The following is a 25,878-nucleotide window of genomic DNA, read 5'->3' as shown; positions in this document are numbered from 1 at the left end:
TGTGCGAACAACGCTCGGAGCGAACGAGCGGCTGCTTACGAGCGGCTCTGAATCAGGCCCTCAGTCCAGTCCATCTGGTATAAATAGGCTAAACAGGGTAACATGAGGGAGATGGGGTCACAGTGTATCCACGAGATATAATTGTTTTCTTAGAGGCTGCTGCTATGCGAGCTAATAGTAATTTAACCCCCTTAGAAAGGTGTATTTGAAGGAGTATATTGGTCCCAAAACGCCCAGGACATATGGACCCTGAAAGGTATACCTAACTCTGCATTACTGTCATTTTACACATCCATCCAAAAGGTACATCTCCATATACAATGTATAAGATCAGCGTCCGGGGTGGAACACGTAAAACAATTAGGATTCTCACTGGAGTCTCTGACAATTCTAAGTCTAGGAGTATAATAGGCCCTATGTAACCATTTATAATGCATTTCTGCATAACAGGATGGTACCAAATGCTTACTGAGTGACATACAGGACTGAGTGACATACAGGACTGAGTGACATACAGGACTGAGTGACACACAGGACTGAGTAACCATTTTCAATTCAATTTCTGCAAATGTATCTCTCCATTTACCCAGCCCCGTAGTCACTTTACATAAACCCAACCTTCGTCTAGTATGGTCATAAAGCATTGATGTAGGGTGAGGGGATCTAGGTCTAAGCCTCACAATATCACCTACAGAGCAGGAGAAATCCGATAATAATTGTGTAATATAACTACGGATCTGAAAATAAACTTAAAGTGGGAAGTCAGGAGAGGGCTACTGGTAGGGATTCTCTTTAAGCCAGGGATGGGGAACCTCAGGCTCGGGGGCCGTATAAGGCCCGTGGAATCATTTGGTCTGGCCCTCTGAGATTTTTACTGTTAGCCTCATCTGGCTATCAGGGTGACTAGAATGACCCGCTGCAGCCAGAGTCTATGCAGCAGTGCCGCCTGGGGAGTCCTTAGGATGCTTCAGACAGTCACACCGCTGCCCTTACTGCTCCCCAGAACATCCTCAGGATGCTCCGGGCATTGCTGTAATCACCGGCGATTGTGGCCCTGCCCCTCTGTGATGTCACACAGAGGGGGCGTGGTCTGCACCAGGTCCGCAAATAATGTTATATATATCAAAATGGCCCTCGGCAGACAAAATGATCACCTCCCCCCAATCCAACGCATTTCTATGATTTGCTGCGAGGGCGTAATCTTGCGGACAAGGAAGATTAACCCCACCCAGAGACAATGGCTGCTGTCATTTACATGATACCAGCCCAAATACATTTATTCAAAGCCATATTAATAAATTTAATGTCCCGTTTATTTAGGATACAGGGCAGAATTTGGAGGGGATATAAGAGGCGAGGGAAAGAGACCACTTTAAATGAATGACATCATCCTAGATATGATATTGGAAGATGTTATCTATCATGTTGTGAATAAAATATGGGATATTAAAAAATATAAGTCAGAGGGTGAGGGTGGGATTTGTAAAACTAAGTATTTCAAATGTCCCTGAGCCCATCTAAAAGGAAAATGTATCATCCCACCCGGATTAGCTGCAACATGTAATGCCAAAGCCTAAATCTTATCAAAATGAATAATAAAACCTGACATTTAGTTACAATCCGGGAAATCATTACTAAAGATGAGAGCGCAGCCCGGGGTTCACTAAAGTATAATAAAAGATCATCCACAAAAGCAGAGACTTTAATATAATGAGACCCGATCGAGATCCCCCTGCAAGTTATATCTAATAATTGTAATCAATGGATCTAATGCAATACTAAGAGTAAAGGGGAAAGCGGGCAGCCCTGTCTGGTTCCTCCATGTAATGTAAAGGGAGAGGTATTGTGACCAATGAGAGTAAGGAAAGCGGGCAGCCCTGTCTGGTTCCTCCATGTAATGTAAAGGGAGAGATATTGTGACCATTCATAGTAAGGAAAGTGGGCAGCCCTGTCTGGTTCCTCCATGTAATGTAAAGGGAGAGGTATTGTGACCATTCATAGTAAGGAAAGCGGGCAGCACTGTCTGGTTCCTCCATGTAATGTAAAGGGAGAGGTATTGTGACCAATGATAGTAAGGAAAGCGGGCAGCCTGTCTGGTTCCTCCATGTAATGTAAAGGGAGAGGTATTGTGACCAATGATAGTAAGGAAAGCGGGCAGCCCTGTCTGGTTCCTCCATGTAATGTAAAGGGAGAGGTATTGTGACCATTCATAGTAAGGAAAGCGGGCAGCCCTGTCTGGTTCCTCCATGTAATGTAAACGGAGAGGTATTGTGACCAATGATAGTAAGGAAAGCGGGCAGCACTGTCTGGTTCCTCCATGTAATGTAAAGGGAGAGGTATTGTGACCAATGATAGTAAGGAAAGCGGGCAGCCCTGTCTGGTTCCTCCATGTAATGTAAAGGGAGAGGTATTGTGACCAATGATAGTAAGGAAAGCGGGCAGCACTGTCTGGTTCCTCCATGTAATGTAAAGGGAGAGGTATTGTGACCAATGATAGTAAGGAAAGCGGGCAGCCCTGTCTGGTTCCTCCATGTAATGTAAAGGGAGAGGTATTGTGACCAATGATAGTAAGGAAAGCGGGCAGCCCTGTCTGGTTCCTCCATGTAATGTAAAGGGAGAGGTATTGTGACCAATGATAGTAAGGAAAGCGGGCAGCACTGTCTGGTTCCTCCATGTAATTTAAAGGGAGAGATATTGTGACCATTCATAGTAAGGAAAGCGGGCAGCCCTGTCTGGTTCCTCCATGTAATGTAAAGGGAGAGGTATTGTGACCAATGATAGTAAGGAAAGCGGGCAGCCTGTCTGGTTCCTCCATGTAATGTAAAGGGAGAGGTATTGTGACCAATGATAGTAAGGAAAGCGGGCAGCCCTGTCTGGTTCCTCCATGTAATGTAAAGGGAGAGGTATTGTGACCAATGATAGTAAGGAAAGCGGGCAGCACTGTCTGGTTCCTCCATGTAATTTAAAGGGAGAGATATTGTGACCATTCATAGTAAGGAAAGCGGGCAGCCCTGTCTGGTTCCTCCATGTAATGTAAAGGGAGAGGTATTGTGACCATTCATAGTAAGGAAAGCGGGCAGCCCTGTCTGGTTCCTCCATGTAATGTAAAGGGAGAGGTATTGTGACCAATGATAGTAAGGAAAGCGGGCAGCCCTGTCTGGTTCCTCCATGTAATGTAAAGGGAGAGATATTGTGACCATTCATAGTAAGGAAAGCGGGCAGCACTGTCTGGTTCCTCCATGTAATGTAAAGGGAGAGGTATTGTGACCAATGATAGTAAGGAAAGCGGGCAGCCTGTCTGGTTCCTCCATGTAATGTAAAGGGAGAGGTATTGTGACCAATGATAGTAAGGAAAGCGGGCAGCCCTGTCTGGTTCCTCCATGTAATGTAAAGGGAGAGGTATTGTGACCATTCATAGTAAGGAAAGCGGGCAGCCCTGTCTGGTTCCTCCATGTAATGTAAACGGAGAGGTATTGTGACCAATGATAGTAAGGAAAGCGGGCAGCACTGTCTGGTTCCTCCATGTAATGTAAAGGGAGAGGTATTGTGACCAATGATAGTAAGGAAAGCGGGCAGCCCTGTCTGGTTCCTCCATGTAATGTAAAGGGAGAGGTATTGTGACCAATGATAGTAAGGAAAGCGGGCAGCACTGTCTGGTTCCTCCATGTAATGTAAAGGGAGAGGTATTGTGACCAATGATAGTAAGGAAAGCGGGCAGCCCTGTCTGGTTCCTCCATGTAATGTAAAGGGAGAGGTATTGTGACCAATGATAGTAAGGAAAGCGGGCAGCCCTGTCTGGTTCCTCCATGTAATGTAAAGGGAGAGGTATTGTGACCAATGATAGTAAGGAAAGCGGGCAGCACTGTCTGGTTCCTCCATGTAATTTAAAGGGAGAGATATTGTGACCATTCATAGTAAGGAAAGCGGGCAGCCCTGTCTGGTTCCTCCATGTAATGTAAAGGGAGAGGTATTGTGACCAATGATAGTAAGGAAAGCGGGCAGCCTGTCTGGTTCCTCCATGTAATGTAAAGGGAGAGGTATTGTGACCAATGATAGTAAGGAAAGCGGGCAGCCCTGTCTGGTTCCTCCATGTAATGTAAAGGGAGAGGTATTGTGACCAATGATAGTAAGGAAAGCGGGCAGCACTGTCTGGTTCCTCCATGTAATTTAAAGGGAGAGATATTGTGACCATTCATAGTAAGGAAAGCGGGCAGCCCTGTCTGGTTCCTCCATGTAATGTAAAGGGAGAGGTATTGTGACCATTCATAGTAAGGAAAGCGGGCAGCCCTGTCTGGTTCCTCCATGTAATGTAAAGGGAGAGGTATTGTGACCAATGATAGTAAGGAAAGCGGGCAGCCCTGTCTGGTTCCTCCATGTAATGTAAAGGGAGAGGTATTGTGACCAATGATAGTAAGGAAAGCGGGCAGCCCTGTCTGGTTCCTCCATGTAATGTAAAGGGAGAGGTATTGTGACCAATGATAGTAAGGAAAGCGGGCAGCCCTGTCTGGTTCCTCCATGTAATGTAAAGGGAGAGGTATTGTGACCAATGATAGTAAGGAAAGCGGGCAGCCCTGTCTGGTTCCTCCATGTAATGTAAAGGGAGAGGTATTGTGACCAATGATAGTAAGGAAAGCGGGCAGCCCTGTCTGGTTCCTCCATGTAATGTAAAGGGAGAGGTATTGTGACCAATGATAGTAAGGAAAGCGGGCAGCCCTGTCTGGTTCCTCCATGTAATGTAAAGGGAGAGGTATTGTGACCATTCATAGTAAGGAAAGCGGGCAGCCCTGTCTGGTTCCTCCATGTAATGTAAAGGGAGAGGTATTGTGACCAATGATAGTAAGGAAAGCGGGCAGCCTGTCTGGTTCCTCCATGTAATGTAAAGGGAGAGGTATTGTGACCAATGATAGTAAGGAAAGCGGGCAGCCTGTCTGGTTCCTCCATGTAATGTAAAGGGAGAGGTATTGTGACCAATGATAGTAAGGAAAGCGGGCAGCCCTGTCTGGTTCCTCCATGTAATGTAAAGGGAGAGATATTGTGACCATTCATAGTAAGGAAAGCGGGCAGTCCTGTCTGGTTCCTCCATGTAATGTAAAGGGAGAGATATTGTGACCATTCATAGTAAGGAATGCGGGTAGCCCTGTCTGGTTCCTCCATGTAATGTAAAGGGAGAGGTATTGTGACCATTCATAGTAAGGAAAGCGGGCAGCCCTGTCTGGTTCCTCCATGTAATGTAAAGGGAGAGGTATTGTGACCAATGATGGTAAGGAAAGCGGGCAGCCCTGTCTGGTTCCTCCATGTAATGTAAAGGGAGAGGTATTGTGACCAATGATAGTAAGGAAAGCGGGCAGCACTATCTGGTTCCTCCATGTAATGTAAAGGGAGAGGTATTGTGACCAATGATAGTAAGGAAAGCGGGCAGCCCTGTCTGGTTCCTCCATGTAATGTAAAGAGAGAGGTATTGTGACCAATGATAGTAAGGAAAGCGGGCAGCCCTGTCTGGTTCCTCCATGTAATGTAAAGGGAGAGGTATTGTGACCATTCATAGTAAGGAAAGCGGGCAGCCCTGTCTGGTTCCTCCATGTAATGTAAAGGGAGAGGTATTGTGACCATTCATAGTAAGGAAAGCGGGCAGCCCTGTCTAGTTCCTCCATGTAATGTAAAGGGAGAGGTATTGTGACCATTCATAGTAAGGAAAGCGGGCAGCACTGTCTGGTTCCTCCATGTAATGTAAAGGGAGAGGTATTGTGACCAATGATAGTAATGAAAGCGGGCAGCACTGTCTGGTTCCTCCATGTAATGTAAAGGGAGAGGTATTGTGACCAATGATAGTAAGGAAAGCGGGCAGCCTGTCTGGTTCCTCCATGTAATGTAAAGGGAGAGGTATTGTGACCAATGATAGTAAGGAAAGCGGGCAGCACTGTCTGGTTCCTCCATGTAATGTAAAGGGAGAGATATTGTGACCATTCATAGTAAGGAATGCGGGTAGCCCTGTCTGGTTCCTCCATGTAATGTAAAGGGAGAGGTATTGTGACCATTCATAGTAAGGAAAGCGGGCAGCCCTGTCTGGTTCCTCCATGTAATGTAAAGGGAGAGGTATTGTGACCAATGATAGTAAGGAAAGCGGGCAGCCCTGTCTGGTTCCTCCATGTAATGTAAAGGGAGAGGTATTGTGACCAATGATAGTAAGGAAAGCGGGCAGCCCTGTCTGGTTCCTCCATGTAATGTAAAGGGAGAGGTATTGTGACCAATGATAGTAAGGAAAGCGGGCAGCCCTGTCTGGTTCCTCCATGTAATGTAAAGGGAGAGGTATTGTGACCAATGATAGTAAGGAAAGCGGGCAGCCCTGTCTGGTTCCTCCATGTAATGTAAAGGGAGAGGTATTGTGACCATTCATAGTAAGGAAAGCGGGCAGCCCTGTCTGGTTCCTCCATGTAATGTAAAGGGAGAGGTATTGTGACCATTCATAGTAAGGAAAGCGGGCAGCCCTGTCTGGTTCCTCCATGTAATGTAAAGGGAGAGGTATTGTGACCAATGAAAGTAAGGAAAGCGGGCAGCCCTGTCTGGTTCCTCCATGTAATGTAAAAGGAGAGGTATTGTGACCAATGAAAGTAAGGAAAGCGGGCAGCCCTGTCTGGTTCCTCCATGTAATGTAAAGGGAGAGGTATTGTGACCATTCATAGTAAGGAAAGCGGGCAGCCCTGTCTGGTCACAATACCTCTCCCTTTACATTACATGGAGGAACCAGACAGGGCTGCCCGCTTTCCGTACTATGAATGGTCACAATACCTCTCCATTTACATTACATGGAGGAACCATTCATAGTAAGGAAAGCGGGCAGCCCTGTCTGGTTCCTCCATGTAATGTAAAGGGAGAGGTATTGTGACCATTCATAGTAAGGAAAGCGGGCAGCCCTGTCTGGTTCCTCCATGTAATGTAAAGGGAGAGGTATTGTGACCAATGATAGTAAGGAAAGCGGGCAGCCCTGTCTGGTTCCTCCATGTAATGTAAACGGAGAGGTATTGTGACCATTCATAGTAAGGAAAGCGGGCAGCCCTGTCTGGTTCCTCCATGTAATGTAAAGGGAGAGGTATTGTGACCAATGATAGTAAGGAAAGCGGGCAGCCCTGTCTGGTTCCTCCATGTAATGTAAACGGAGAGGTATTGTGACCAATGATAGTAAGGAAAGCGGGCAGCCCTGTCTGGTTCCTCCATGTAATGTAAAGGGAGAGGTATTGTGACCATTCATAGTAAGGAAAGCGGGCAGCCCTGTCTGGTTCCTCCATGTAATGTAAAGGGAGAGGTATTGTGACCAATGATAGTAAGGAAAGCGGGTAGCCCTGTCTGGTTCCTCCATGTAATGTAAAGGGAGAGGTATTGTGACTAATGATAATAAGGAAAGCGGGCAGCCCTGTCTGGTTCCTCCATGTAATGTAAAGGGAGAGGTATTGTGACCATTCATAGTAAGGAAAGCGGGCAGCCCTGTCTGGTTCCTCCATGTAATGTAAAGGGAGAGGTATTGTGACCATTCATAGTAAGGAAAGCGGGCAGCCCTGTCTGGTTCCTCCATGTAATGTAAAGGGAGAGGTATTGTGACCAATGATAGTAAGGAAAGCGGCCAGCCCTGTCTGGTTCCTCCATGTAATGGAAAGGGAGAGGTATTGTGACCATTCATAGTAAGGAAAGCGGGTAGCCCTGTCTGGTTCCTCCATGTAATGTAAAGGGAGAGGTATTGTGACCAATGATAGTAAGGAAAGCGTGCAGCACTGTCTGGTTCCTCCATGTAATGTAAAGGGAGAGGTATTGTGACCAATGATAGTAAGGAAAGCGGGCAGCCCTGTCTGGTTCCTCCATGTAATGTAAAGGGAGAGGTATTGTGACCAATGATAGTAAGGAAAGCGGCCAGCCCTGTCTGGTTCCTCCATGTAATGTAAAGGGAGAGGTATTGTGACCATTCATAGTAAGGAAAGCGGGCAGCCCTGTCTGGTTCCTCCATGTAATGTAAAGGGAGAGGTATTGTGACCAATGATAGTAAGGAAAGCGTGCAGCCCTGTCTGGTTCCTCCATGTAATGTAAACGGAGAGGTATTGTGACCAATGATAGTAAGGAAAGCGGGCAGCCCTGTCTGGTTCCTCCATGTAATGTAAAGGGAGAGGTATTGTGACCAATGATAGTAAGGAAAGCGGGCAGCCCTGTCTGGTTCCTCCATGTAATGTAAAGGGAGAGGTATTGTGACCATTCATAGTAAGGAAAGCGGGCAGCCCTGTCTGGTTCCTCCATGTAATGTAAAGGGAGAGGTATTGTGACCAATGATAGTAAGGAAAGCGGGCAGCCCTGTCTGGTTCCTCCATGTAATGTAAAGGGAGAGGTATTGTGACCAATGATAGTAAGGAAAGCGGGTAGCTCTGTCTGGTTCCTCCATGTAATGTAAAGCGAGAGGTATTGTGACCATTCATAATAAGGAAAGCGGGCAGCCCTGTCTGGTTCCTCCATGTAATGTAAACGGAGAGGTATTGTGACCATTCATAGTAAGGAAAGTAGTTGGCTGGGCATAAAGCATCTGAAAAATACGTATAAACTCCGGGCCAAAGTGCTGCAGATGGGGAATTCGTGAATATGGGACCAGGAGACATGATGAAAGGTTCTATCTGCATCACAGCTAAGTATAATAGCCTCACGATTAGTCATTTGTTGTGCACAGGTCATTGCTGTAAGTAACACACGAATGTTATGCACTGACGTCCGACCTTTAACAAACCCATTTAGCGCAGGGTGGAGGATACGAGGAAGAATACATTGAAGACGTTGGGCTTGGTAAACAATTTCAAATCTTGATTTAAGCGAGATCTAGACCCGTAAGATTGTACCACATTAGGGACCTCTCCCTGGTTACGGAAAAACGACAATTCTAGCTGCATTGAAATCAGACGGAGAGGGATTATCTTCCAGGAGGGAGTTAAATAAAGATAGTAAATGAGGTATTAGGTGTGGAACTAAAATGTGATAATATTCAGCTCCGAAACCATCTGAACCAGGCGACTTCCCTTTCTTTAAAGATGTAATTAGGGAGAGGAGTTCAGGTTCTGTGACCGGTTCCATTACTGTCTCTCTCTCAGCATCAGTCAATATAGATGAACCGGCATCCCTGATATATCACATACCTATAGCCGGGGCATCCGGGGGAGCTGTATACAACGTCTGATAGTAATGTAAGATTGCCTCTGAGATCACTAAGGAATCTGTAATATAGGTGTCCCGGCATCCCTGATATATCACATACCTATAGCCGGGGGAGCTGTATACAACGTCTGATAGTAATGTAAGATCGCATCTGAGATCGCTAAGGAATCTGTAATATAGGTGTCCCGGCATCCCTGATATATCACATACCTATAGCCGGAGCATCCGGGGGAGCTCTATACAACGTCTGATAGTAATGTAAGATCACCTCTGAGATCACTAAGGAATCTGTAATATAGGTGTCCCGGCATCCCTGATATATCACATACCTATAGCCTGGGCATCCGGGGGAGCTCTATACAACGTCTGATAGTAATGTAAGATCGCCTCTGAGATCACTAAGGAACCTGTAATATAGGTGTCCCGGCATCCCTGATATATCACATATCTATAGCCGGGCATCCGGGGGAGCTGTATACAACGTCTGATAGTAATGTAAGATCGCCTCTGAGATCACTAAGGAATCTGTAATATAGGTGTCCCGGCATCCCTGATATATCACATACCTATAGCCGGAGCATCCGGGGGAGCTGTATACAACGTCTGATAGTAATGTAAGATCACCTCTGAGATCACTAAGGAATCTGTAATATAGGTGTCCCGGCATCCCTGATATATCACATACCTATAGCCTGGGCATCCGGGGGAGCTCTATACAACGTCTGATAGTAATGTAAGATCGCCTCTGAGATCACTAAGGAACCTGTAATATAGGTGTCCCGGCATCCCTGATATATCACATATCTATAGCCGGGCATCCGGGGGAGCTGTATACAACGTCTGATAGTAATGTAAGATCGCCTCTGAGATCACTAAGGAATCTGTAATATAGGTGTCCCGGCATCCCTGATATATCACATACCTATATCCGGGGGAGCTGTATACAACGTCTGATAGTAATGTAAGATCGCCTCTGAGATCACTAAGGAATCTGTAATATAGGTGTCCCGGCATCCCTGATATATCACATACCTATAGCCTGGGCATCCGGGGGAGCTGTATACAACGTCTGATAATAATGTAAGATCGCCTCTGAGATCACTAAGGAATCTGTAATATAGGTGTCCCGGCATCCCTAATATATCACATACCTATAGCCGGGGCATCCGGGGGAGCTGTATACAACGTCTGATAGTAATGTAAGATCACCTCTGAGATCACTAAGGAATCTGTAATATAGGTGTCCCGGCATCCCTGATATATCACATACCTATAGCCTGGGCATCCGGGGGAGCTGTATACAACGTCTGATAATAATGTAAGATCGCCTCTGAGATCACTAAGGAATCTGTAATATAGGTGTCCCGGCATCCCTAATATATCACATACCTATAGCCGGGGCATCCGGGGGAGCTGTATACAACGTCTGATAGTAATGTAAGATCACCTCTGAGATCACTAAGGAATCTGTAATATATGTGTCCCGGCATCCCTGATATATCACATACCTATAGCCGGGGCATCCGGGGGAGCTGTATCCAACGTCTGATAGTAATGTAAGATTGCCTCTGAGATCACTAAGGAATCTGTAATATAGGTGTCCCGGCATCCCTGATATATCACATACCTATAGCCGGGGCATCCGGGGGAGCTGTATACAACGTCTGATAGTAATGTAAGATCACCTCTGAGATCGCTAAGGAATCTGTAATATAGATGAACCGGCATCCCTGATATATCACATACCTATAGCCGGGGCATCCGGGGGAGCTGTATACAACGTCTGATAGTAATGTAAGATCGCCTCTGAGATCACTAAGGAATCTGTAATATAGGTGTCCCGGCATCCCTGATATATCACATACCTATAGCCGGGGCATCCGGGGGAGCTGTATACAACGTCTGATAGTAATGTAAGATCGCCTCTGAGATCACTAAGGAATCTGTAATATAGGTGTCCCGGCATCCCTGATATATCACATACCTATAGCCGGGGCATCCGGGGGAGCTGTATACAACGTCTGATAGTAATGTAAGATCGCCTCTGAGATCACTAAGGAATCTGTAATATAGGTGTCCCGGCATCCCTGATATATCACATACCTATAGCCGGGGCATCCGGGGGAGCTGTATACAACGTCTGATAGTAATGTAAGATCACCTCTGAGATCACTAAGGAATCTGTAATATAGGTGTCCCGGCATCCCTGATATATCACATACCTATAGCCGGGGGAGCTGTATACAACGTCTGATAGTAATGTAAGATTGCCTCTGAGATCGCTAAGGAATCTGTAATATAGGTGTCCCGGCATCCCTGATATATCACATACCTATAGCCGGGGCATCCGGGGGAGCTGTATACAACGTCTGATAGTAATGTAAGATCGCCTCTGAGATCACTAAGGAATCTGTAATATAGGTGTCCCGGCATCCCTGATATTATTATTATTATTACCAGTTATTTATATAGCGCACACATATTCCGCAGCGCTTTACAGAGAATATTCGGCCATTCACATCCGTCCCTGCCCCAGTGGAGCTTACAATCTATATTCCCTACCGCATGCTCACACACATACACACTAGGGTAATTTTGTTAGGAGCCAATTAACCTACAAGTATATTTTTGGAGTGTGGGAGGAAACCGGAGTACCCGGGGGAAACCCACGCAAGCACAGGGAGAATATACAAACTCCACACAGTTAGGGCCGTAGTGGGTATCGAACCAACGACCTCAGTGCTGTGAGGCAGTAATGCTACCATTACACCGTCTGTGCTGCCCCTATATATCACATACCTATAGCCGGGGCATCCGGGGGAGCTGTATACAACGTCTGATAGTAATGTAAGATCGCCTCTGAGATCACTAAGGAATCTGTAATATAGGTGTCCCCGGCATCCCTGATATATCACATACCTATAGCCGGGGCATCCGGGGGAGCTGTATACAACGTCTGATAGTAATGTAAGATTGCCTCTGAGATCACTAAGGAATCTGTAATATAGGTGTCCCGGCATCCCTGATATATCACATACCTATAGCCGGGGGAGCTGTATACAACGTCTGATAGTAATGTAAGATTGCCTCTGAGATCGCTAAGGAATCTGTAATATAGGTGTCCCGGCATCCCTGATATATCACATACCTATAGCCGGGGCATCCGGGGGAGCTGTATACAACGTCTGATAGTAATGTAAGATCGCCTCTGAGATCACTAAGGAATCTGTAATATAGGTGTCCCGGCATCCCTGATATTATTATTATTATTACCAGTTATTTATATAGCGCACACATATTCCGCAGCGCTTTACAGAGAATATTCGGCCATTCACATCCGTCCCTGCCCCAGTGGAGCTTACAATCTATATTCCCTACCGCATGCTCACACACATACACACTAGGGTAATTTTGTTAGGAGCCAATTAACCTACAAGTATATTTTTGGAGTGTGGGAGGAAACCGGAGTACCCGGGGGAAACCCACGCAAGCACAGGGAGAATATACAAACTCCACACAGTTAGGGCCGTAGTGGGTATCGAACCAACGACCTCAGTGCTGTGAGGCAGTAATGCTACCATTACACCGTCTGTGCTGCCCCTATATATCTCATACCTATAGCCGGGGCATCCGGGGGAGCTGTATACAACGTCTGATAGTAATGTAAGATCGCCTCTGAGATCACTAAGGAATCTGTAATATAGGTGTCCCCGGCATCCCTGATATATCACATACCTATAGCCGGGGCATCCGGGGGAGCTGTATACAACGTCTGATAGTAATGTAAGATTGCCTCTGAGATCACTAAGGAATCTGTAATATAGGTGTCCCGGCATCCCTGATATATCACATACCTATAGCCGGGGCATCCGGGGGAGCTGTATACAACGTCTGATAGTAATGTAAGATTGCCTCTGAGATTGCTAAGGAATCTGTAATATAAGGTGAAGTATCAGATGTAAGTTGTAAAATATGAGACGGAGCTGAGTAGGATCGAACTAAATTTTTTAATAATTTACTGGATTTATTACCACCATATAGATGCTTTGCAACTAAATGAGTTTGTCGGGACTCCGGTGTAGCACTTAATATATGAGCATCGTAAGCCTCAGAGCGTTCGACTAAGCTCTTCCTAGCCTAGGAGCCAATAATTTACGTCTCCTGGCCACATACTCCATAACCTGACCACGTAATACTGATTTAGATGCAGCCCAGAATAAGTTATCATCCAAATGCTCCACATTATCATCTACACAATTAAGAAAGGCCCTTTCCAAATAAGTACAAAAATCATTCGCCTTTTCCAACCTCCAATTGTAAGATATGTGAATATAAGGTAACTGTGAACTACATCGGTGTATTAGAAACCAACCAATAGTCAATCCAAGATGAGGAGTAGTGAGGGAGAGAATAAAATGTATATTCACGCGATGTAGGATGTTGGCACCTCCAGCGATCACAAAGTCGCAGAGAATCTATTAGCAACATTATAGAGGGAGGATAGACTCCCCCCTACTCTCAGTGGAAGTTGTTGTCCTGTCTAATCCTTGTGATTGTACAGAGTTAAAGTCAACTCCAAAAATGAGTTCGCCCTCCACCCAATCTTGCAATTTAACATAAAGGTCAGAAAAAAAACCTGCATTAGGTCCATTAGGTGCGTATATAGTAGTAGCTAAAGTATATAGAGAGTCATGTAGAATCAATTTAATGAAAATAAAACGGCCATCAGGATCTATTAGATTATCTTGTATTTGATAAGGCAGGTATTACAATATAAAATCTAAACCCCTCTACATTTTGCTGTAAAAGAGGCCGCCTTATAATCACCAAACAAAATATCACGTAACACATAAGGATCTGCCGAATTCCAGTGGGTTTCTTGTAGGAATGCTACATCAGGTTTCAAACGCCTGAGACAGGTAAGAATTTTCTTCCTCTTAATTTGGGTATTCAGGGCCTGATTCAGAGCCGTTCGCTATTTGTGGTCGTTCGTTCAAAAACAAGGGGTGGCTATTCAAATGATCCCTTCGCAAATTGCAGTCTGTTCCCACCTCTAAGTCTGAACGAGCGAGCAAAACATACGCTCGTTTATTTGATAAAAACGCCCCCTGGCCGCACGCACCATACGTCATGTCCGCTATTTATTAGATTAATCGAGTACATCGTACAGTGTATGAACTGCTCGCTATTCTTGTGGTTGGTGTTTTCAACCGCTATTTTGCGAGCAGTTCTGAGTTAAAAAAAACCAAGTGACGTGGTCAATGACGCTGCTATATTAATTATGCACCACCCTTAAAACGCCCGTTTTGACCTTTAAGCACGCCTGCGTTCGGATCTCCACTCCCCGTTTTCAAGCACCTTCCCCTGTTACCACCCACATACGCCTCCTTCTGTCACTCAAAATAGCAGGCACTCGCTATATTGCGTACCAACGATTTTCGGCCGCACTGACTGGTTCGCGCATGCGTACTAAAAACCGTATGCATGCGCAGATGTGCGAACATCGCTCGGAACGAGCGTACTGCCGCTAGCGAGTGGCTCTGAATGAGGGCCTCAGTCCTTCAACATTCCAAGTCACAAACTTTAAAACTTTCTGTACTCTAGTGGAGCCAACCGGGGTTGCGGCCAAGTAACAACAACATAACTGTGAAAAACTAATTTCCTACCCGTCCCAGCGTGCGGGTATGTGGGAAAATGTAGTAACCTAAAATACCGTATTGTCATGTAAAACCAATAGGAAAATCTGTATGTATGAAAAAACAAAAATATACATAAAACAAATACATTATTAAAAGAACCCAATCGAGCAATCGGAAAGATTGTCATAATACCAATAATAAAAATAACTACCAAGAAAATAAGAAAAGGGAGAGGGGAAAGGTGTATAGAGAAATAGTGCCAACCTCAGGCAGGTAAATAAGGGAGTAAAAGAAGAAAGGGGGGTAAAACATAATAAACAGAAAACATAGAAAAGGAAAACATTTAAAAAAAAAAAAAAAATCAGACAGCTGAGAAGCCATAAGTGCAACAAGAGTAATGTCAATATTAGGAAAAACCTGAATTCAATTCAAGTAGAAGGCATAGCACAATGAACATCCTTTGTCGATCAGTCCGCATCGTTCATACAGTATGTGGTGAAGGCTGGGAGGCGAGAGAGTCAACAAAAATTTTTGTATCAAAAAAATAAGATTTCCCAGCATAGAAGACTCTCAATTGAGCTGGATACAATAGAGCAAAACGATGACCCAATTCGAAGAGACGCTTGCAAAACTGAGAAATTCTCTTCTCTTTGTCGCCACTAAATATGTCCTGAAATAGAAATAGCTTGTCCCCTTGATACAGCAAATCTGAATGCTTCCTGTAGGCATCTAGAAGTTGAACTTTGTCCACGTAATTGAGGATTCTCATGATAACTGGATGGGGTCTATCTTTGACAGATTGCCTGTCAGGGCCAAGGCGATGCACACGTTCCACTAACATCGATCCAGTAGGGGGGAGACATCCTAATTCACGAGGAAGCCGCTTGGATACTAATTGCATTAGGTCTTGTGATTTAACCGATTCTGGGAGACCAATGATGCAGACATTGTTTCGTCTATTCCTATTCTCCAGGTCTTTCAGTTTGTCTTGCATAGAGGACACCACTCTTTCCTGGGCGGACAAGGCCATCCGTGTAACGCAGAGATCGTCTTCCAAGTTAGATATCCTTTGCTCCGCCTCAGTGAGATGTTGGTCATGTTGATTAAGCTGAGTAAGTATGGAGCCCAACAAATCCATTAATGGAGCCAGCTTCTGATCCAATAATGAAGAGAAGATGTCAGTAATCTGAGTTTTGAAAGATTTAGTAGCGTCCAGTGTAGATAAATCTGTTATCAGCCCTCCAGGACTACCGCCAGACCCAGGGGCATGGGCAGGAGGGTTAGTAGCTGGAGAAGTATCTTTCCCCCTGCCTTTCCCAGCCTGACTGCCCCTAGGACCTCTGGTCTGCTTAACAAATGTATCCATATGGGTGATATCAGAGAGCAGCAGCAATAATAAAAAAAAATGTCCCTTATGAATTGTGAAAGGTGAAGAAATTCTGCATGCACTGTAGATATTGATAAAAGCTCTATAGGTGATCAAGTAGGGGGCAGCAGAGAACCATTAATACTGACACAGCCTTTATAATATATAGCTGCTGTGTAGTGGAGACAAGCTGTGTTATATTGGACTGCCACTGACCAGGGGAACATATAGGGAGGAGGGGGCACATGCACAGCCCAGAAACGTGTGGCCACACTTGCAGGGGAATGAGGGCTGCACATGCAGGGAGAGGAGAGCCGAGCTGTGGCTTCTAAATTGGCGGGTGCGACCTATTGCACAGGGCTGAAGTCCGGTGTTCTGGAGGTAGGTGGGACGAGTAGGAGCTCTTGTTTGTTTGTGGGGAAGAGCCCCGGGTTTCAGACCAAGCCTTGGGTTTGGGAGAGGGGGGCCCCTTTATTTAGGGGGTCCCCACCTCCCCTGAGATCCTCAGCTTGGCCTGACTGGCTTGGGGTGAGAATGCTTTGGCCCTGGAGATCTGGTGATAGGGTCTCCGGGCTGTGTCACTACACCCCGGTTAGTTTGGGTCCGGTGCTGGTTTTAAATATAGGGGGACCCCTATGCATTTTTTCCCCCTATATTTAAAACCAGCACTGGCCCTGCAGCCTGGTGCTGGTTCCTAAATTACAGTGGAACCCTACTCATTTTGTTCCCCATAATTTTAGGAACCAGGACTGGCTAGCCTTTTGGGGGTGGACCCCACATCAATTTTTTAAATAAAATTAAGCCTTAAAATATAACAAAATAAACGAACAGTCTGCACATATTTCACTGATATGTGCATGCTGCTTGTTCGGGAGAGAAATTCGGACGGTGAAATCGGGACTTCAAAACGGACAGGATTGACCAAATACACCATCTATCAAAACGATCCTGTCAAAATCGGGAGCTTGGTAAATTCCCGATTTTTAAAGTGAAAAAAAATGGTCGTTTTTGATCGATCCTATCCAAGTTGAAAAAGGGACAAATCGGGACCAACCTGAATCTTAGTACCCCTTAGACTCACCTCAGGGATGTCTGACGTTTCTGAGCACACAGTTGGTTCCTGTGTCTTAGTGGTTTTAATTTTTTTGACACCTTCTCTAGAGTGAAAAGGGTTTACATCGTCATGAGAGGCAGAAGAAGATGCCTCACTGACAGTTGCCGGACCACCACTCAAAGGCCAAATCCCACCGCTTATGTGAACGCAGAGGGGTACAACCTGCAGCGTCTGGACACTGGACAGATGCGTCTGCAGCACAGGAGTTTATGGAAACAGCACAGCATTGTGCACAGGAGTAGCCACTGGAGTGTATGAACAACGCCCTTGGACGGGCACAGCTCAGCTCCTAGATGGACACAGCACAGATTCTGGACGGACTCGGCACACAGCCCCTGGACGGACTCGGCACACAGCCCCTGGATAGCACAGACCCTGGACGGACTCGGCACACAGCCCCTGGACGGACTCGGCACACAGCCCCTGGACGGACTCGGCACACAGCCCCTGGATAGCACAGACCCTGGATGGACTCAGCACAGTCCATTCTGCACAGCTGAAGTGAAGCAAATGGCACCGATCACCACGGGGAGGGACTTGTATGCAATCCGAATCTGACGCAGAATTGATGACGCTTTTGCCTCGTTTTCGAATCCGAGTCAGACGGGAAGACCCGAGCCCAACTCTGATATGGTTCATATTTGCAATGTTAAGGTGGGTCTGGTTCTCAGGGAACAAGACTCGCTCATCTTTAATTAAAACTCCTGTTTATTTACCTCACAGATGCAACTTTTCTACTAAAGCTAATTCTGCTTTATTGCCCTATTGACCTGGCCGATAAATGATTAAGTCTGACTGTGGCACAGATCCAGGGGTAACAAGGTGGGGGGGGGGTAGTATTTCTCTCCCCGGCCTCCCTGCTTCTGTGCTTTCCACAGGACACAAGATATGGATGCTGAGTGTTGTGCACCAGTAATATGTCTGCAAAGAAATACACACTAGGGGGTAAGTTTACTAAAGTGAGAGTTTTTTTACAAGTGGAGATGTTGCCCATAGCAACCTAGCAGATTCTAGCTACGTATTATCTTCTAGGAGGTGCTAGTTAAAGTTTAAGTAGAATCTGATTGGTTGCTGTGGACAACATCTCCTCTACTAAACACTCTCACTTTAGTAAATATACACCTAAAAGTTTAAAACATAACATAGAAAATGAATCTTTTTGTAGACTGACTGTTTCCCGGGATGATAATTTATGTACACGCTGCATGCTTAGGAGTGCTAGGAGGAAAGGACCAACTCATTAATAACTTTTTGACAGCTGCAATTGCCTGAAACCTTCTAATTATATTCTTCTGTAATCTCAAAAGATGAAGCATCATAAAAGTTTGGAGAAAAAAAACAAACAAAACTCCCACTAGACCGTTTGTCGGTAAAATGCAGATATATAAAAGTCTGCCGATAGCAATTCAACAGTTATTTATCTCTAAATGAATACGCAGTATAGCATCGCTTGTATTATTTATGGAATATTTAGATTTTTGGGAAGAAGAGTGGATTTGAAGTCATTTACAAGAGCTGTAAAATGATGGTGATGAGAGTCATTGTTCCCGGGATCACTGTAATTATGTGAGGCAGGTAATACATTCCTCGCAGTACAATGGGGGAGATATACGCCAATGTTCCTAAGCAATGTCAGAACAATAATAAAGAGAAATGTCTTTATGGTAAATCACAGATCGCATTATGCAAATCTGGCTGCTGAAATGTGCAAACACAGGGGCGTAGCTACAGGGGGTGCGGGTGCTATGGGCCCCCAAAGGTCTATCTACGCCCCGGTGCAAACGCATTATACATTACTGTTAAAGAGGGACAATAGTAGGGGTTAATCAGTGGCAAATGCAAGACTTACTGTGGGGGGTGGGTAGGGTTCCATAACACACACACACACACACACACACACACATATATATATACAGTATATACTATATTTTACAAAGACCGTAGTGACGTCTAATATTGTGGTGTATATATTTTTTTATATTCTGTTTTTAATATTCACAATTGTACGTAAGCAACATAGACAGATTGCACCTATATCAGGACATAGCAGGAAAAAATCAACAACAAAAAATGAGGCAATTACATCCATGCATAAATCCAACATTTTCATATGGAAATATTCCGATGTAAGGTCGAAAAGGAAAAGGAAAGGGTAATAGAGGAAACGAGGAAAAGTGGAGGAAACGAGGGAAAGGACGGGTCGCCATGCGAGGGGAAGGGGAGGAAACGAGGGAAAGGACGGGTCGCCATGCGAGGGGAAGGGGAGGAAACGAGGGAAAGGACGGGTCGCCATGCGAGGGGAAGGGGAGGAAACGAGGGAAAGGACGGGTCGCCATGCGAGGGGAAGGGGAGGAAATGAGGGAAAGGACGGGTCGCCATGCGAGGGAAAGGGGAGGAAACGAGGGAAAGGACGGGTCGCCATGCGAGGGGAAGGGGAGGAAACAAGGGAAAGGGGAGGAAATGAGGGAAAGGACGGGTTGCCATGCGAGGGAAAGGGGAGGAAATGAGGGAAAGGACGGGTTGCCATGCGAGGGAAAGGGGAGGAAATGAGGGAAAGGATGGGTTGCCATGCGAGGGAAAGGGGAGGAAACGAGGGAAAGGACGGGTCGCCATGCGAGGGGAAGGGGAGGAAACAAGGGAAAGGGGAGGAAATGAGGGAAAGGACGGGTTGCCATGCGAGGGAAAGGGGAGGAAACGAGGGAAAGGACGGGTCGCCATGCGAGGGGAAGGGGAGGAAACGAGGGAAAGGACGGGTCGCCATGCGAGGGGAAGGGGAGGAAACGAGGGAAAGGACGGGTCGCCATGCGAGGGGAAGGGGAGGAAACAAGGGGAAGGGGAGGAAACGAGGGAAAGGATGGGTCGCCATGCGAGGGAAAGGGGAGGAAACGAGGGAAAGGACGGGTCGCCATGCGAGGGAAAGGGGAGGAAACGAGGGAAAGGACGGGTCGCCATGCGAGGGAAAGGGGAGGAAACGAGGGAAAGGACGGGTCGCCATGCGAGGGGAAGGGGAGGAAACGAGGGAAAGGACGGGTCGCCATGCGAGGGGAAGGGGAGGAAACGAGGGAATGGACGGGTCGCCATGCGAGGGAAAGGGGAGGAAACGAGGGAAAGGACGGGTCGCCATGCGAGGGAAAGGGGAGGAAACGAGGGAAAGGACGGGTCGCCATGCGAGGGAAAGGGGAGGAAACGAGGGAAAGGACGGGTCGCCATGCGAGGGAAAGGGGAGGAAACGAGGGAAAGGACGGGTCGCCATGCGAGGGAAAGGGGAGGAAACGAGGGAAAGGATGGGTCGCCATGCGAGGGAAAGGGGAGGAAACGAGGGAAAGGATGGGTCGCCATGCGAGGGAAAGGGGAGGAAACGAGGGAAAGGACGGGTCGCCATGCGAGGGAAAGGGGAGGAAACGAGGGAAAGGACGGGTCGCCATGCGAGGGGAAGGGGAGGAAACGAGGGAAAGGACGGGTCGCCATGCGAGGGGAAGGGGAGGAAACGAGGGAAAGGACGGGTCGCCATGCGAGGGGAAGGGGAGGAAACGAGGGAAAGGACGGGTCGCCATGCGAGGGAAAGGGGAGGAAACGAGGGAAAGGACGGGTCGCCATGCGAGGGGAAGGGGAGGAAACGAGGGAAAGGACGGGTCGCCATGCGAGGGAAAGGGGAGGAAATGAGGGGAAGGACGGGTCGCCATGCGAGGGAAAGGGGAGGAAATGAGGGGAAGGGGAGGAAAGGATGGGTCGCCATGCGCGGGAAAGGGGAGGAAACGAGGGAAAGGACGGGTCGCCATGCGAGGGAAAGGGGAGGAAACGAGGGAAAGGACGGGTCGCCATGCGAGGGGAAGGGGAGGAAACGAGGGAAAGGACGGGTCGCCATGCGAGGGAAAGGGGAGGAAACGAGGGAAAGGACGGGTCGCCATGCGAGGGAAAGGGGAGGAAACGAGGGAAAGGACGGGTCGCCATGCGAGGGGAAGGGGAGGAAACGAGGGAAAGGACGGGTCGCCATGCGAGGGGAAGGGGAGGAATCGAGTGGAAAGGACGGGTCGCCATGCGAGGGGAAGGGGAGGAAACGAGGGAAAGGACGGGTCACCATGCGAGGGGAAGGGGAGGAAACGAGGGAAAGGACGGGTCACCATGCGAGGGAAAGGGGAGAAAATGAGGGAAAGGACGGGTCGCCATGCGAGGGAAAGGGGAGGAAATGAGGGAAAGGGGAGGAAACGAGGGAATGGACGGGTCACCATGCGAGGGGAAGGGCAGGAAACGAGGGAAAGGACGGGTCGCCATGCGAGGGGAAGGGGAGGAAACGAGGGAAAGGATGGGTCGCCATGCGAGGGGAAGGGGAGGAAACGAGGGAAAGGACGGGTCGCCATGCGAGGGGAAGGGGAGGAAATGAGGGAAAGGACGGGTTGCCATGCGAGGGAAAGGGGAGGAAATGAGGGAAAGGACGGGTTGCCATGCGAGGGAAAGGGGAGGAAATGAGGGAAAGGACGGGTCGCCATGCGAGGGGAAGGGGAGGAAACAAGGGAAAGGGGAGGAAATGAGGGAAAGGACGGGTTGCCATGCGAGGGAAAGGGGAGGAAATGAGGGAAAGGACGGGTTGCCATGCGAGGGAAAGGGGAGGAAACGAGGGAAAGGACGGGTCGCCATGCGAGGGGAAGGGGAGGAAACGAGGGAAAGGACGGGTCGCCATGCGAGGGGAAGGGGAGGAAACAAGGGGAAGGGGAGGAAACGAGGGAAAGGATGGGTTGCCATGCGAGGGAAAGGGGAGGAAACGAGGGAAAGGACGGGTCGCCATGCGAGGGGAAGGGGAGGAAACGAGGGAAAGGACGGGTCGCCATGCAAGGGGAAGGGGAGGAAACAAGGGAAAGGGGAGGAAACGAGGGAAAGGATGGGTCGCCATGCGAGGGAAAGGGGAGAAAACGAGGGAAAGGACAGGTCGCCATGCGAGGGAAAGGGGAGGAAACGAAGGAAAGGATGAGTCACCATGCGAGGGGAAGGGGAGGAAACAAGGGAAAGGGGAGGAAATGAGGGAAAGGACGGGTTGCCATGCGAGGGAAAGGGGAGGAAACGAGGGAAAGGACGGGTCGCCATGCGAGGGGAAGGGGAGGAAACGAGGGAAAGGACGGGTCGCCATGCGAGGGGAAGGGGAGGAAACAAGGGAAAGGGGAGGAAACGAGGGAAAGGACGGGTCGCCATGCGAGGGAAAGGGGAGGAAACGAGGGAAAGGACGGGTCGCCATGCGAGGGAAAGGGGAGGAAACGAGGGGAAGGGGAGGAAACGAGGAAAAGGACGGGTCGCCATGCGAGGGAAAGGGGAGGAAACGAGGGAAAGGACGGGTCGCCATGCTGTAAGTGAGCTAAATCTTCTTGTAGTGTTAGCAAGAAGACATGTAATTTTTAAAATCACCGGAAGACTTATTTTCCAGTCAGGGTGAGTGTTGGAGAAATCAGTTGAGAAGTTAATATTATCTTCCATTGACATAAAGTCGTCCATCTTATTGAACCTGTCTTTACAGGTGAGAGGTTTAGTAGAGTTCCACAGGACTGGGATAAGCAAGCTGCATTACTGAGGTGGCCAACAAGAGATCTTTATATTCGGTCAGTGGAGTGTGCGAGTGATTGAGTAGCTAAAATACGGGACCTGTAGGTACAGAGGTAGTGATGACCTCAGAGCAATAGTCTGATAAGCGAGGGCTGTCCCACCAAACATGTCTCAATGTCCCTAAAGCCAAAAGACACCTCCAACAAGAATTGGAAATTGATGGGAATAATTGGCCTGATTACCTACGGATCGCTATCGTGATCGCAGCTGCCATTATGCACGCGGGTTTGCTGTGAAAATATGCTAATGACTGCAATTGCTCAGCCAGCATAGAAACGCCCACTATCGCTATCTCATATTTATAATACCTTGCAGTCCTGCGTATACATCGAGTAACATCGGCCACGCACGCAGATTTACAGCAGGTCTGACCTTACTCAGAAATTGCTAACCTCATCGCACGCAGTAAGCACTCAGGCTGCGAATGCCGTCACAGTGGCTAATTTATGCCCACCCATGCAATGGGCACATCTGTGTTTCTCCGACATCTCCCCAGTCAGCACTCGCAAACGCTGACCTCCCGTCACTCACTCTGCGATGGGTTTCTTTCTGTGTGAGTGATCGCAGAGCGATTGCAATGTTCACTCGCGCACTGTGATGCATGCGCAGTACGCCCCATTGCCTGATCTGCGTGCCCTGTTGCAGTTGCGATCCATGATGAATGAGGGCCGTAGTGGGAAGTAACGAGGGATACCTATACCAATGCATTAAGATCTTATATAGTGGTTCTTTAATTGTATCTAAAGAGTCTCTCAGCAGCCCAATTATGGAAATGGGATTGGTTACTACATGGCTGAATATTAGGATTAGTAAAGTGATGTACTGTATATTTTATATTGTAGACATTTATCACAATATGTCTTTGTAAACAATATTAGCAGTTTTTCCTTCAGGGATTAACCCAATAAGATAAGATGCTACTAACTCGTGTGTAAGCCACGTAAAGCTGCCCATGGAGATCTACGCCTGCAGCCCTGAGCGTTTGTTCTTGCGACATGTTGATCATCATAGCGAAGCAGACACAGGAAACTGTAGGCGCTTGAATTGAAAAGGAAAATTGTTGGGGATAAATGGTATGTACGTGGTATAAACACAGTCTCACCTAGGTTCCTTGGTAGAGCAGTGTTTTTAAGTCGGGTTCCATTGCATAACTTGGGCAGAGTCAAGTTCCACAGAAGCATAATTGGAACACCAATTTTCGGTGCAATGCTGTATGCTGGAAGTCAATCTTCACTATTTTATAGATCCTAAATACGTTGCTACTTAACCTATAGTAACTCTGAGAGGTTGCAGATAGCATGATCAATGACACTATAAAATGTAGTATTTGTCTTGGTGCACCATCTACTGGATTGACATGTATAACGCAACTTCATGAGTCAGGATAAGCTGCCTGATTAGTGCTTAATATATAGTTGGATTTTCCTGTGAAATAAATCTTGAGATATATATAACTATGCATTTATATATGCATAGATATATATCTTTGCATTTGGGGTATGAAATATGTCTATATTGTGTGTGTGTGTGTATATATATATATATATATATATATATACACACATACACACATACATTATATCTATATATCTATATCTATACATAGTCAGTTTGGACTTGAAGAGCCTGTGCAAATTCCGAGCAAAAAATTTTTTTGTCTCCAAAGTTCATAAACAGTCCTTCAAAGAAGATTTGTTCCAAAAAAAAAAAAAATATATATATATATATCATTTTTGGATTGAGGAGTGTCAAGCGTCTGGTTTTTCCTTTATTGCTCCTCTCCCTGATGTCACATTGAGATAATACATACCTCAGTTTCATTCCAGGTGACTAAACTATACAATATTGAAAACGTAATCCATATTATCCCGCAGTTTTTACGTGATGCTGGAATAGACAGACTAACAAAAATTCTGAATATTTTTTTCTCCATAGTTCAAACTCAGGTCCTGATTCAGAGCCGGACGCTCTTTGTGAGCGCTTGCTCTGAATCAGGATGGCCTCTATTGTTTTTTGGGGGGCCTCAAGGCCGCTTGCTAAGCTGTGGGTGACCACCCACAGCTTTAGCAGGAGGCCAGGCGATTGTAGCGACCATATGGCTTGCGACGAGACCCTTGTGGTAGGGTCTTGTTCCCGCAAGCCCCAGTGAGCTTCCTGCTCTAATAGAGCAGGAAGCTCACTACTGACATCACGTGCGATGTCAGTAGAGCCACCCTGAAATGGCAGGCGTTCCTACGGGAACGCCTCCATTTGGTCAGTCACCCCCCTCCCCGCTTACAAAAAGGGGTGAGCTGTTTTGTTGCGAGCCCTGGAGCAAGTGATTTCTTGCTCGCTCTGGGGCTCACGCAGGGCACTGCCCGGCCATCGACCCGCTTGCGGGCGGGTCTGAATCAGGTCCTCAGTCCCAAGGAGTACACTTCTGAAAAAAATTGTACAGACACAACCATTACAACTTTATTACAAGTATAGACTAGAGATATGCATGACCCCCGTGTTTTGGTTTTGGTTCTAATTCATTGTTGGGTTTTGGTTTTGCCAAAACCGCCATCACGTGTTTTGGTTTTGGATCTGTATTTGTTTCAAAAATGTATAAGAACAACTAAAATCACATAATTTGGCCTGTGTTTGTTCCTACGCTATTATTAAACTCAATAACATTAATTTCCCATCATTTACAGTCAATTTGACAACCTCACAGTTCACAATATTGTTTTCATCCAGTTTAGGCCAAAAGGTTGCACCGAGCTAGCTGGCTAACTAAGCTAAGTGACTGCAGTGGATGACACAAACACATGGCAGTTCAACTTCTAACATGGCACATCTAGGAAACAGCGTAGCACTACAGTGGCAGACAGGATGGCAGTTTTAATTAACCACTCTACAGCCCTTCGGTTCATAACTGGCAGAAACCAGTGGGACCCAGTTACACCCATCTACTGTTCAGTGAAGTCTGGCCAGAAGTCTTTATGGAAGAATTGTCACCAAAAGCCATA

The sequence above is a fragment of the Taudactylus pleione genome, unplaced genomic scaffold (assembly GCF_031769625.1).
Source record: "Taudactylus pleione unplaced genomic scaffold, aTauple2 ptg000160l, whole genome shotgun sequence".
NCBI lineage: Eukaryota > Metazoa > Chordata > Amphibia > Anura > Myobatrachidae > Taudactylus > Taudactylus pleione.
The sequence above is the reverse complement of the archived record's forward strand: the minus strand, read 5'-3'. Positions refer to the sequence as shown.